The sequence below is a fragment of the Miniopterus schreibersii genome, assembly GCF_964146895.1.
Source record: "Miniopterus schreibersii genome assembly, chromosome: 2".
Taxonomy (NCBI): Eukaryota; Metazoa; Chordata; class Mammalia; order Chiroptera; family Miniopteridae; genus Miniopterus; species Miniopterus schreibersii.
In genome coordinates this window covers 139,987,374-140,002,325 of record NC_138102.1, presented here as the reverse complement: position 1 = coordinate 140,002,325, position 14,952 = coordinate 139,987,374, and positions in this window count along the sequence as shown.

Sequence of the window (14,952 nt, the reverse complement as noted above, 5' to 3'; positions counted from 1 at the left end):
ATGATGAGGTAAACCTGGGGTGAATATTGCATGTCTGGACATATGCCTCTACCCTGCATGAGTGACACCTATGAGACTGTCATCAGGGTTTCGGAGAAGTACAAGCATGGCTGAAGCCTGGGACCTTTCAGGCCCTTGGTGTGGATCAGCTGAACCTGCTATGTGGGGCATATGAGCACCAGGTACAGGACCCTGGTTGTGGAAGACATGCACCCTCACTCCTGAGAGTGGTGGCCTGATCTGGGTGCAGACTGCGCCTATGCCTGGGCAGTGAGGGATGGTCTTGGTGAGTGGGGTGTCCACGGAGCATGCTGGTCATGTCTTGCCTTTACACCCATGTGACTTGTATGTTCAAATATGTGAATCCCCTGGAGAGATGTTGGGTGATGAGGGGGCTGGAAGCCTGAAAAAGATGGAGGATTTATGACCTGCTTTTGTCGGGAGACAGTCGTAATGAAGAAAATTCAATTTTCTGCAGCTCGGAGAGTCAATATGTTAAATCTCAGAGAAGCTGTGGATTGACAGCGGAATGGCAAAGTCAATGGGACGTGTGTGGGGGGAAGTCGTCTGTCTGTGTCTGCAGTGAGGCCGCCTCATCTCTGTACCCTTGAACTGCAGCTGGGGGACAGGATGGAACCAGACACCTGAGTTCCTGGAACTGCCCCATCTCCCTTCCAGCTTCACCTCAGTGGCCACTTCTCTTGCTTCCTGCTTATAGGGAGAAATGCTGCTCTTTCCCAGGCTCAGTCCTACCCTAGCACCTCCTCAGGAATTCCTCCTTGCTGTCTAACCAGCACTCCCTCTTGCTGTAGTTACTGATTTCAGAGCGGCCATTTATAGTCCAAAGTGATTAGTAGGAACATTTTTTTCTTTCTAACTTTTCATTCCCACTCTCCCCTCAGCTACTCCATGGCTGGCCTCCTGTTTCCCAGCAATTTCGACTCCCCCCTCCCAGTCTTTACCTCCTTCCAGCCTCGTGTTCTATGAGGCAGGAGCATGGGGGTGGGGTGGATGTGGGGAGAGGAAGCTGGGGATTCCTCTGTGAGCCGGTGTCACCAGGAGCTGTGATTAACCGAGCTGCTGGCTGTGTAATTGGTGTGTGCCCGTGTCCCAGGGGTCTGGTGTGTTAACAGCCGGTCCCTGTGGTGAGGAACAAGATCGTGCCCACGGCTGGTTGCACACGCTAATTAATTAGTACTACTCCTGTGTTGAGGAACTAGGAGGAACTGGGGTAGATGGTGGGGGGGGGGTGTCTCAAAGCCTGAGAGCCCAGCTTTTCGGAGTTCAGAGGTCACCTAAGGTTCTGCCAGAATGGGGGCATTCAGGCTGGTGTGCAGGGTTAGGGGTCAGAGATCTGGGACCCCACTGAAAAGAGGGTGTGTGGGGGTACAGTGGCTTGGGCTCTTGGTGGTGGGTTTCCTGGTGGCAGGGTTGGGCTGGGCTGGGCTGGGCTGGGCTGGGCTGGGTGGAGGTGGGTGGAGGGCAGGACACCCACCCTCAGCTTAGGGAGGTCTCAGCGCTTAGGGCCTGTCTCATAGCATCCTCTCTTCAGGTGGCCTGGAGGCCAAGTGGTATGGGGAGGAGACATTTCAGACCCTCCCAGTCTCATTTCTGTCTTCTCTACCCTCCCTCATCTCAGAAAATCAGAGCTTCTCAACCAGCTACTTCACATTTATTACACACTCATGATGTACACAGAGATCTAAAGTGCTCTCTGACCACTGTCACCTTAATAATCATTGCTTTCCTCTCACCACCCATGCAGATACCCAGAGCCCTCAGCTCCTGGGTTGATCTTGCAGCTCAGAAGCCTCTTCTAAAGCCTGGGCTCCCAAACCCAGATATTTGGGAGAAATGCCGTGGAAAATCTGAAGAAGCTGGGGGAGGGGAGAAGGTTGGGAGAGAGCCCCATAATCTTTCAGGACAGTATGATCACTTATAACAGCAAGAAAGATTAAGGTGAGAAGAGAGGAAGAACTTCCAGCGAGCAGCTCTCCTTGTTTCTGGAGGCAGAAATTCTCAGGATGAAAAGGATCAGGATCAGACCCTTAGGAAGGCTCTCCCCTTGAGTGTTGGGATTCAGCAAGGTGTGCCAGGGGGGTAGGGTAGACGAAATAGAGGGAACAGGCAGAAAAGAAGGTGAGGCTGCGGCGGGGAGTCTTTGGCTTCCGTGTGGAGGCACGAGTCCCATTCCTGCATACGGTAATTGCTAAATTACCCGCCATCTGCTCGGCTCTCAGACATAAATTATCTGCGAGGAGAAAAGACGCAGAGGCTGCGCACTTTCCTTTCTCTCCCCCAAACCCGCGCTACGAGGGGGCGCCTTCCCTCCAGCTGGCGTGGAGGTGGAGGTGGTGGGACGACCTGGGAAACAATCACCATTTGCCTCTGGCCTCTTTTGAGGGGGAGTGGTTTTGGGGTGGCCAAGAAACCTGGCCCCAGCGCTGCCAAAGGTCCCTTCGGGCCTGGGGGCCCGAGCAGTAGGCTGGCGGGGGGGTGTGGGGGTGTACTCCTGAGGCCACTCAAGAGGGGGGGCTGCCCTAGGTGGGAGGAGCTTCCCTCAGGTGTGACTGAGTTGCCACTGGGGTTTTCCCCTGGTCACCCTCTTCCTCACCCCCCTCCCTGCCGCCCACCACTTTGCTTGTGGGGAGAGGAGCCGAGCCCTTGATGACACCCGTCTGTTCTGCCAGAAGGAAGAGCGGGGGGTGGGCAGGCAGAGGGCGCGAGGAGAGAGGAAAGGGGCCGGCCAGCCTGCCCCTTCCTTTCCTTCTGCTGGGAACCCTGCGGCTCGCCCCGAGGCTCTGCGGGTGGGAAAGGGGCGGGAGCAGGTGTAGGAGGGATGACTTGAAACGGGGCAGCAGGTTGGAGAGAGAGAAGTTAGGGAAAGTGGAGCCCACCGGGGGGTGAGGGGCTTGTCTGGGGAGGTGGGCAAGAGAAAGGTGGTCAGGCTGGAGAGGGGGGCCGAGGGATGGAGTGGGCGGGGAGGGGAGGGGAAGACCCAGGGTGAAGCAGCGCTAGATGGGAGCTGGGCTGGAGGGCGAGCTGGAGGAGGGTCGGCGGGGGAGAGGGGGCGTCGGGGAGCAGTTCCCAAGCAGGTCAGGCCCGGGAAGGAACGCGGGAACAGAGGCTGTGGCGGGAAAGCAGGGGTGTTTGTGGGTCCTTGGAGGGTCCCAAGGAGGTGAGGATAAGACTCCGGAGCCACCTCCCACTCTGAGGCTCAGGCCTGACTATGGAGCAGAGCTGAGGAGGCCACCTAAGCAGCGGGGGTTGGAGGTGCGATCCCGCTGGCCCCCCACCCCCGCAGTTCCAGGCACCTGCAGGGTGTGCCCCTCCCCCCACCGGGGGGCGGCCTGGGCAGCTTCCCAACTCTGAGCGCAGAAGCTTGTGGGTTTCTTCAGAGCGATTGTTTAGTATTCATGGGGCGACGCAATCTCTCCCACATCTGCTTAGCACAGCAAGTCCTGTCATATAACTGTCTCCCGCACTGTCTGTCCATAAAGAATGTCTCGGAATTGGTGTAATTCAGAGAAATTAATGACGACTTTCCGCGGGACGGCTCCCTGGGGGATGATTAACACTTCATCGTCCATCTGATGCGCGGGGCCCAGCGCTCCATCGCGAACATTTGGGCCGCGGCCAGCCGCATTAAAGGTTATTACGGAAAACGCGACCTGCAAACCGGCGGGCGAGAGGCGGGATGGACCGGGAGGGGCGGGCGCCGGGCGGGGCGGGAGCCGGAGGGAGCCGGCCACGTCCGAGATCAAGTTTCCCGAGGTGTGCGCACCTGGGGGTCTGAGGCTGAAGGAGAAGAGGCTTCTGTTTCAGCGACTGCAAGACGGGGAGGGTGTTGGGGAAATGCTCACCACCGGGGCTGGGAAAAGGAAGGGGGCTGCTTGCCGTGGGGGGACACATCGCTGATGGAGGCACCCCCTGTCTTACTATCCTCACAGGATGATTGGGTGAATTTCATCAACCCCACCTTACAGGTGATGAAACTGAGGCTCAGAAAGGTTGTGTAAGGTGCCCAAGGTAACACGGCTTATTAAGAAGCCAAGGCAGGATTTGAACCCAGGTCCTTGACTCCTGAACTCTTGCTCTTTCCACCACACCACTGGGCAAAAAGTCTTACTCTTTTCTGCATCTGCTTCAGCTTCAGGCACAGAAGGGTGCGGGGTGCAGCAGATCGGTGCTCAAAAATCTTTGTTGTATGAATTATCTTTGCAGGTTCCACTTCCATGGTGTGGGCCACAGTCCTAGAGACTCTGGGGGCAGGAAGGGGAACATAGCAAAGGAGTTCCAATTTGGGCCAGGAAACTGGAAAGATGTTTCTTGTGGATTTTCATGTTTTCCCCAGACGTTCCAGGCCTCTAGAATCTGGAGGACTGAGCTCTTGATCCTTAGTCAGAAGAAAGGCATAGAGATGCATGTGTGTGTGTGTACAAGTGTGTTTGATGAGTGTATAAATTTGTGGGCATATGCCTGTCTGTAAATGCATACATTTATGAGCATGTGTCTTTGTGTTGCATACGTGTGAGAATGTTTGTGATGTATGGGTGTGCATGTGTGTATGTTGAAGGAATGTGTCTGTGTGTACAAGTGTGTGCATCTGTGGGTTTATCTGCATGTATGCAGGTGAATGTGTGCATATGTGTATGTGTGTGTATGGTGTCCCAGGGGACCCGGAACTCATAGCTAAAAATGTCTTTGATTTGATTTGCCCAAGTCTCGAGCAGATTCCAGGCTGTAGTATGCAGTGGTATTTATCTGCTTGGGGTGTCAGGGGTTGGGTAGCCTGAGCCGTGGGTTCCTCTGGCCTGCCAGGCACAGGGGGATAGTGTCAAGTTCCTGGGCCTGAGGCTGGGTGGAGACTGGGCCCTGAGACCTTTACTCAGGGCTTGCATTGGGAGTGCTCATAGACCCTGCTCTGATTGGAGAGGGCAATGAAGAGGTGGGTCAGGGTGAGAGGGTGCTCAAACAGTGTAGGGGTCCTGCCTATTTCCTTCTCCTCTTCCCCCACCCCAAGGTTTTGGGAATAATCTTCTAACCAGGTTGCACTTTCTTACTCTAGGCTCAACCTATTCTGCCTTATGGTGGTAGAGTCCCCAGAAATTTTTGTGTGCAAACTTCTGACTCTAGGGGGACCATAACCACAGTGAAAACTTCTCTCTCTAGTCAGTACTACCCAGACAGGTCCAAACCAATGTCCTTGTATCTTGGAGGCCTCTGGTAAGTCCATGTATTCATTCTTACTGAACTTCACACAAGCTGAGGCTTTCAGACCCCTTGTGCTAGGAGGTTCTTCTAGAGTCTAATCTTGAATCCTTTTGTACCTTGTGCTCATAAACCCACACTGAGTTTGTAAAATTGGAACCTAGGACCCTCCCCATATGGAAATAGTTTCTTCTGGTTAGGGGAGTGGTATGGAGTCTAGGGACACTGAGAAAATGTGGGGCTAAAGCCTGGTGGATCATAGATGAACTGGGCCATTTTTGGGGAGGTGGGCTATAATCAACAGGACAGTTTTAGAGAAAGGAGTTCAAAAACCGTAGTTCCAACCCTCTTATTTTACAGAGAGGAGCCAGAGGCCTCAGAGGGAGGAAGACTCACTAAATGTCCCCTGCTCTGTGGTGGTCGCCTCTGGAAAACCCAGGCCTTGACTCCTGATCGAGTCCTTGTGTCCTGCTTGGATGACCTTAGACTCTGTTCCTATTCTCTTGGCTTTGTGGGGGTGGGGAGAGAGGGAGGGATACTGCAGCTAGACTGAGATGCTGTCCCTTCCTCTTGCTTAAGCCTATAGTGACTTCCAGCTGGGCATCAAGGCCTCTCAACCACTGACCTGTTCTTTTAACTTCCCATTCTTTCTCCGCAGGACCCTTAATCTGGTCTTTGAGCTCCATCTGGGCAGCCATACCAGCATTCAGTCCTCCCTCCCCATCTCTTGCCTCATAGTCTGTCCCCAGTCTGAACCATCTTCTCTTTTCCTCTTCTTGCAGACTAGCCTCTCAGCCCTTTGCAATATCGCCCCATACTCTCCTCCTCTGGGAAGTCTTCCTTGATTAATCCTCCTGGTTCTGGATCCTCAACTTCTTGTTTCTAAACCACTGCCAAGATGCCTACAGGTCTCTCCTCGTTCTTCTCTTTTCTGTTTCCTAGCTGTGTGCCTTGTCCTTGCTCCTCTGTCCCTACTCTACCACCCTCATGGACTGGCACCGCTTTATGGGCAGGCCTGTGTTTTCTCCTTTCTTTCAGGAGCCCTCTCCGTGTGCCAGGTAGGCCAGGACTGCAGTAGAGACCTGATTGAACCCTTCCCTGTTTCCTGTGTCTGGGAATGGCAGAGATAATGGCGTCCAACTGGCTGTCATCTTGAGGAGGGAGGTGGCAGTGTAGTCCTTCCCCTGTCTGTATCCTGGTGTTTATTCTGAGTTAGCCCCCACCTGCAGCTCCTGGTCCTTCTCCTCCTGGCTGCCTCTGCCCCAGTTAACAGGCCCCTCTAGGCAGCTGCTCAGGAGCCCCTGGGATGCTGGGCCTGGTGTGGGGAGTAACAGGCAGCCCACTATGATTTCTCAGCTTGGTCTTTGCACTGCACTCTCCCGCCTGCTTTCCCACTGGGTCTGTTCAGACTTTTCTCTCTCAGGCTTCTCTTCCACCTTCCCTTTCTTTCCCGTATCCCAATCCTCACCTATCCCACCTATCGCCCAAAGCCCGAGTTCTTTCAGAAAGCTCTTCCTTTCCGGAGTCCCTTAGGATTGATTCCTGCCAGGAGGAGGGGGTGGGATGAGTGGAGATCTGGGTGGAGGAGCGGGTCCTGGCTCTAGCTCTCGACCAATCGATGCATTGGCCGCCACCTTGTGGCAGGTACTGGGAACTGCAGGGTTGGGGTCCAAGTGCAGAGAGCAGGACTTCCTGGAACGGAGGAGTGGGGTGCCTTAGAGGTGTGCACAGTGGGAGCAGTGGGCCTCAGAATTCCTAAATGACATTGGAGGTTTCCTTAGGGAGCTTTAGAATGTCTAACTGACAGAGGAGTAGAAACTTGGAGGGGAAGCCAAGTAGCAAAGGCACTTCTAGATGAAAAGAGAGATTTGAAACTGTCCTAAAGTCTCAAAACTACTATTCAGACTTTCTCTCCTAAAAGGGAAACAGGCTAACGCTGAAGCAGGAGGAGTTGAGGTCTGACTTGCATAAGAACTTCCCAATAAATCCCAAAGTGTTTCTGGATGCCACTGCTTCTGACAGTTGCACAGCTTCTTAAAAGCCCCCACCCCATACCCAGTGACTTCCTCCACCTTCTCCAGGTTCCCTGATCTCATCGTGCTCAGTTCACTGGGTCTATTCAGGAAAAGCTCAGGGTCCTTAGCCTTTCTTACCCCAGCCTGTGTTGTGCCTGTGACCAAGATGTTAATCTGGAAAGTCCCTTCTGTGGTCTAACTCCAGCCTTTCCTATAGCACTGGAAATGGAAGGGACCGCCATACAGCTAGCAGAGCTGCCCAAGGGAAGGTGGCCAGAGAGGAACCTGTGAGGAAGGTTCTGAGGGAGTACAGTTCTGCCTCAGTTTCTCCTCCCATCCTCCTCCCCACTGCCCCATTGGATCCTTGGAGATGAAGGGGATGGGACAGAGTGTTGCGCTTCACTAGAGAACTCTCTTGGCTTGGGATTCAGGATTCACAGGTGTTGAGGGCAAGGTGAACCCCTGAGTTCTAATCATGGCCCTTGTTATTCTCTTTTATAGAGTGGGTCTGTAGGAAAGGTATAAGGAGCGGAATGTTTGTCTCCAACAGCCTGAGTATTTTTGGTCATCCCTAGAGTCCCTTTGAAGCCTTTTTCTTTCTGTGCACCCAAATCCCAGTTCCTTGGGAGCCTTGCCAATGATATCTCTTCCTCTACCGCCTGAGCCACTCCCTTCCTTGGAGGGCTTAGAGTCATCAAATCCTCCCTACCATTTCCCTCTGCTTTCCCTGGCACTGCATGGAGATCTTGGCCGGGAGCCCTGGCTCTGCAGGCTCAGGGTGAGGGCTGTGCCCCCGCGCCCTCCCTCTGAGGTGCCATTCCTCCCCTGCCTCATTTGCTGCTGCTGACCTTACTGAGTTAAATTAAAAAGCAATGTTCTGTGTGCAGCTCCAGCCCCATGGAGCTTGACTCTGGGAAGACGAAGACAATTACCGGCCCCTCCGTCTCCCTCTCATCTGGCTGCCTTATAATTTTTCCCCCCGCTGCCTGGTATGCAACATTTATGTTTTTAATAACACCAGAATGGTTTTGACCTTGGGAATTCATAGCAGAATGGGCACCGTGAGAGGCCCCAACGTGATTGGCGTTTGTCTCAGTCCTTTGCAGGGAGAAGGCTCTGTGTGGTACCCCCTCAGTACTGGGGAAGGTGTGTGTGTGGGAGGGGGGGCTGGCTGCACCCAGCAGCTCTAGGTGGAAATCTCAAAAGCCAGAGTGGACAAGAAGGCAGATGGGAAAAGGGAAAGAAAGGAGAGTTTTGTCTTCAGGTTTCCCCAAGAGGGTGAAAGTTGGATTAAGGTGTTTGAGAGATTGGGATGCTATTCTCCTCTTGTTTTGTAAGGGAAAAGTCCTTTATGGGGAATGGCATGGAGTATCTGTGTGTGTAGTCTATTTGAAAGGGGTGGTGTGGGCACATGTGTGGGTACACACTCAGTCCATCAGCCCATGAGTTTGCACATATGCTCCCCACCATTGGCTCTATCCCTCCTCAGTTACCCTCATCTCTATCAGCTCTTTTTTTGTTGTTTGTTTGTTAATCCTAGAGAGGGTATTTTTTCCATCAGCTCTTTAGCTCCAAGGCAAGTGTAAGAAGTGAGGGCTAGAAAGAAGACTGGGGTCATACTCAAAGCAGAACTTCCCAGCTGAGGGTGAAGCGAACAGGACAGGCCTCTCAGGCTTGCAGATAGGTTTTCTTCCCCCTTCCTCCTGCCTTTCCTTCTCTTTCTTTTCTGTGCTTGCCTCCCTAGTGGACTCAGCATTTGAGATTAAAGGAGGGCCAATGGTGGCAAGAAGGATCTGGAGGGAAGAATTGGTGGGCAGAGGGACAGGAGGAGGCAAGGAGCAGTGAAGGGCCTGGGAGAGTGTATCCCTGGGAAGAGAGTTGGGGACCTAGGAGGCCCCTCTCCTCCATCTGTACAGGGATGTGGAAAGAGGAACCAAGGTTAGAGCTGGGAAAGTGCTTCTCTGTCTGCAGCTTTGAGGAGCTTCTGGGAATACAGTGAAAAAGGCAAATTATAAATGAAGAGAAGCTCCTTTTGCAGTTCAGGCAGTAGGAAGAGAGGTGAAGGGCCTGTGAGACTCTGAGGGCAGGGTGTGTGTGTGTGCCTAAAGATGAGGGGGTGCATTTCTGTCTCTGTGGTTAATAGTCTTATATGCACCAGTTATATATGTAAACATGGGGAAGGGTGTAGTTTTGCCATTGACCAAGTGTTTTGAGTTGGCTTTCCATTGGGGCTTGAAAAGTATGCTTTTCTTTCAGCAGACTCAGCCAGTACAATGGGAAGAACCCTGTATTGAGAATTGAGAAAACTTGGGTTCCAGTTCTGGCTCCAGTATTCAGTTGGGACCCTATGAAAAGTCACTTTTTTCCCCTTTATTTTTAGCTTGGGTGTCATTTGCTATACAACGGTGAAGAAAAAGTCACAGGGTCCTTCTGTGCCAGGAACCCCAGTGCTGAGGGACCAGAACATGAAAGGGCGCTGGGATGGGGTGATGGCATTTCAGGGTCCTGAGAGTCTGAGAAGGAATGTCAGTGGAAAGGGCTGCTAGAAAGATTTCCTGAATTCGGAAATTCATGAGGTCTTGCTGGAGCAAGACTCCCATAGCTTGGGCAGCACAGCCCCACCCATCTTAGGCCTCTCCCAGGGCCGAGGTCTGGCTCTGCAGGGAGCACCGTTCTCTGCCGCCCTCCTGTGGCCACGGAGCCCTTCTCAGGTCGCTGCGGAAAGAAGGTTCCGCGGGCGTCCGCAGAACTGCGTCCCTCGCCCCCTGGTGGAAATTTAGTATATTACAAGAAGGGATCTTTGGTTTTCCAACTGCATCCCCTCCCGGCCCCCGCAACCATTCCCTGATTTCTGGAGGCACTCTTGGCGGCTGCCTCCTTAGTGCTGTGAAGGTCTTCCTGAGATTTAACTCTCTGCTACTGCCTGAAGTTTTAAGTTCTGCCTTTTGGGGATATGCGGAGGAGACCAGGGGCTGAGACAAAGATATTGAGCGGAGAGGGCAATTTGCCTCCCTCCTTGGGTTCCATCTACAACCCGTTTCCTAGGGTTGCTGGGAGTTTTCAAAGAAAGACATCAGGGTTTAGTGACACTCCTGGAGAAAATGGGTTTGAAGCAGACCAGGCATTACACATCTTCCTCGAATTTGCACCTGAGCTCAGTCTGTCAGTGTCAGCAGGGAGATGGATTGGCAGGAGCCAGGAGGCAAGAGACAGGGATGATGGAGGGAGATGGCAGATATGACAGATGCTGACAGGGCTTGTTATTTGCTAGCTCTGGAATCCCCTCCCACCCACAAGGCTACCCTTGGCCCTCCCCTTCTAGCTTACTAGTGACTGACTGTCTTTGGGGAAAAACCCAGTGGGCCAAGCTGCATTGGGGTAGCAAGGGAGGGAGAGGAGGAGGGTAGATGATGGAGGAGCAGGGGGTGAAATGACTGGGATTTGGAGCTGGGGCCTGATGATCACTCCTATGCTTGGAAGGCTTGGCAGGGGAAATTGTCCTGGGGGTAGAAACTGCATTACTGGGGGTGGGTGAGTGTGTGTGTGTGGGGGGGGGCTTATTTAAAGGAATTGAATTCTACTGATGTAGTCACTAATTATTGGAGAACTGGTGAAATACGAGCCAATAACTTATTGGGGCTTCCTATGTACAAAGAAGGGTGACAGGTGCTCTGAGGGGATAAAAGAGGTGCAGGCAATTTCCTACTCTCCTTCCTGTATCACCTTCTCTCTGGACTTGTTGCTCCACGCGTGCCTGTCTGAGGGGTGTAAGGAGCTGCTTGGCAGTTCTCCATGTGGGTGCTGAGACAAAGCTCCCAGGCATATTTCTGTTCTTCACATGCCTGCCCCCCTCCAGGGAAGCGCCCCCAATCGGCCTCCTACCTCTCCTCATTCCTTTTTTCTTAAAATGCACACGTGGATACCTGGGTGAGAGAGGGGGCCCTTGAGTGCCCTCCCAGAATTTTCAGTGGCTCCTAGTGGATGAACTGGGGCCGGGGGAGGGGTAAGGCACAGGACCCTGAGACTGGCGGCAGTAGGGACGGACCAGCGTTTGGAGCCGTGGAGAATGTTGGGCGAGGAGAATGCTGCAGTCAGAGCCCGCGCTGCATCCTAATCAGCGCTGCGGAGGCTGCGCCGCGCCGCAGTCAATCTTCCACACAAAGGGTCACGCGCCCGGCTCCCCTCGCAGCCCTCCGCGCTCGCCCACCCCCCATAAGTGCAAAGAGGAGGGGGTGGGGGGGAGGTCGGGAACGGACACACAGGCAGGGACAGAACGACCCAGTAAATCCAAACTCAGACAGACAGAGTGGGACCATAAGGCAGAGTCAGGCACAGCACCCTGGAGAGTAAAAGAGACGGAGAAACAGAGTGAACAGAGACGCTGGCGGGGTGGAGACGGAGAGACAAGAGAAGAGACGGGCCCAGAAGCTGGAGAGAGGAAAGAGAGAGAGCAGAAAGACTGAAGACAAGCACAAAGGCAGAAACAGCCAGAGGCCCGAGAAGGCAGACAGACAGGGACTCAGACATGTGAGGTGGACCCAGGCTTAGGGGAAAACCCCCAAACCGTGAGCCCAGAGCCAAAGACAGAGCAACCTGGGGCCCCAGCTGAGAAAATACTGAGAGAAGTGTGCACAGCGGGAGAGGGAGATAGAGAAGGGAAGGGAGAAAATGGGAGCCAGAGGAGGGTAGGAGAGGAGGCAGTGAGAACGGCCGGGGGAGGTTGCAGAGGGTGGGCTGAAGGTTCTGAGTCCAAGGTTCTCCTGGTCATTTAGGACCCGGGACTGGGTGTGTGTGTGTGTGCGCGCCCGCAGGAACACAGCAATCCCAAGCTCTGTTTAGAATGCCAGCCATCTGACGCTGAACTAGACTTGTACACGTCCTCCTTCTGCAGTGACTGCTGGAGCAGTGCAGGGGGGGTGGTGGTGGGGGGGAACAAGAAGGATGGAAGTTAGAGAAAGACTGACACAGGTAAAGAAAGGGCAGAGCCCCAACAGAAATCAGGGAAAGAAATTTATATTGAAAAAGGGAGGGGAGAAATCAACAAAAGACAGAGAAAGACAGAGGTGGAGAAAGTAGAATGATGGAGGAGTATGTGCATGAAAGGCAGGGAGAGGGAGGGAGCCTCTGCCTGTAGGTGGGAGAGGGAGCGTGGAGGGAGTGCCTGCTGTTGAGACTAAGGAGAAAAGGGGTTGGGCTGGGGTAAAACAACCCTGTGGTGAATTGGGGAGGCAGTCAATGAATGGATTTTTAGGGTGATCTTACCTTTTTTTTTTTTTTTAAACAAAGAAACTATTCCACAGCATGCCATCTTCTTCAAAGTAGCACTTTTAGGTGCTGCTGCAGTTGCCCAGGTCATTCCGGACATTTCTCTTTGGGGATCGTCGATAGAGCCTGCAGTACAGCTCTGAGCATCCTCACCAGAGGCCAATTTTTATCCTTTAGGGTGGGTCTAGTTTTTTAAAACAGCCAAGTTTTCTCCTGGATAATAAGGTGAGAACCCAGTCAGTAAGCAGCATTTCTAGTTAAGGGCAAGGTGAATACAGTGGAGGATGTGCCCTCCCCCAAAGTGGCTCTCAAAGGTGATTTTGAAGGAGATCCTTGCAGGATGTGACAGGAGACTTTCCTAGTGGCTGCTTGAGGCCCGGTTTCATTTTTCCATCTGTTAGTTAAAACTAGGGAGTAATGTTCCCAGGGGCATCACAGCCTGGCACTGGAGGGGTAAGGCCTGGCATTTAACAGAAATACTCTGTCAAGTGGTCCTGCCCTTGAGGAGTTTACGGTTCTCCTCTCTGCCAACAAAATATGCAAACTAACCTGGTGACGCCACAGCACGGATCAGCAAGTGCAAATGACTAGGGCAAATTCAGGATTAGAGCCAGTTAGTTCATGAGGGAAGGCTGCCTGGAGGAGGGGAGTTATGAGTGAGGTGTGGAAGGAGAAACCCAACAAGATATGGAGTGGGGTAGGAGAAGAGGGGGAGTGCCTCCCCTCTTCTGATATAGGATGGTTCTGAGGTGGGATGAGCAAACCATAATCGAGGCAGAGGATAGCATTGTTGGACTGGAATAAAGAATTGGACTGGGGACCATCATGAAGTGTAATGGAGACAGGCAAATTTTGAAGGCTAGTCTGGGTAATGTGAATTTGCTCCCAGAGAAATTGGGGGCCACATGTGTCAGGCAGTGATCTGTGTGCACAATTGTCTGGACAAGCGTGCATGTCTTCTGTGTGTGTGTGTGGGAGGGTTGGTGCATGTACATACAGGTGGCTTTGTGTCACGTGGCTTTGTGCCCCAAGCTCTTGTCTTTTTATCTCCCTGTGTGATTGACATATTCATCCTTATAAGTGCATTTGTTTATTTGTGTGTTTCTATGTGATCATGTGTGAATGTTATCTCGATTGCTTTTTGTCTACTTTATTTGACTGCATGTGGTGGAGGGCAGTGTGTGTGTGCATGCGTGTGTGTTGTGTGTGTGTATGCCCGTGTAGGGCCGGCAGGGAGCCCTGGCTGCCCACGCGTCACCGTCTGTCTCTCTCCCTCCACTGGCTCCATCTGCCCTCACTGAGGTCGTGACAAGGAGGCAAACAGCAAAACGGCAAACTGCTGCCCAGAGAGACCAGAAACATTGTAAGCCACGCTCAGACTCCCCCTGCGGGGGAGAGACCGGCAGGAGTAGCCAGACAGATCCAACAACAGACAGACACTGAGTCCTGCACTCCCCGGAGCAGGTGCATTCACATGCACATACACTCTCAGGCACACACGGGCCCAACACCCATAGAAGGACAAACACCCTCAATCATGACCTCCCTCTCCCCACCCCTCCTCCGAGCCCCGCGGCCCTGCACTCCATCACCTCCAAACGCTTGCCAGAGTTTGGGGCTTTGAGGCTGGGGGCGCTCACTCTGACCTGGGCGCCAATCACCTGATGTCTAATTGCTCCTCGGATGGTGGGAGCGGTGATGGTGATGGTGGTGGTGTGTGTGAGTGTGTGAGTGTGTGTGTGTGTGTGTGTGTCCCTTCCTTCGCTCCTTCCCCAGTCTCGCCACCTCCCACCTTCCGGCTCGCAGTTTCCGAAATCGCCCGGCGGCCGAGAATTCATTAGCGGGGGGCGGATGTAAACGCAGCGCGGTGGAACGTTTTAATTAGGCCTGAACAATAAACAAGCTAAACGAGGCGCACAGGGCTCCCTGGCGGGCCCTCAGCCTCCTCCGCGCGGCGCGGACTCATTACGGCTGCAGCCAATTTCATGCCCGCGCCGGGCGCGGGCTGGGCGGGGAGGGCGGGGACGCGCTCGGGCTGCGGGGCGCCGAGCGGGGGCGTCCGGGGCGAGCGCAGCGCCCCCCGCGCGGTGCGGCTGGGCCGGTGCCCGCCCCGCCGAAGCTGCCGCTCCCCCGTTTTCCACTATCCGTCTGCCTTTCTCAGTGTCCTTGAGATGAAGGTCCCTCCCCACACACCAGACGACCGGCGGCGTGCGCGTCTGGCTTTCTTTTTCGGGTGTCTCTCTCCTCCCGCCCCCCGCCCCCTCCCTCCTCGCTGCGGCGGGCTCCGGCTCGCTCCCTCCGCTCTGCCTCTAACCCTCGCGTCCCCTTTTTGCCGCAGTCTCCACATCTCTTGCACACGGTCCCTCCCCCCGCTTTTCACACTTTCGCCTGGACGTTAGCTTTCCTCCCGGTGCAGCCGCCATCGTAGACTCCTCAGCCTGGCTGCCCTTCAGCTCCGTCT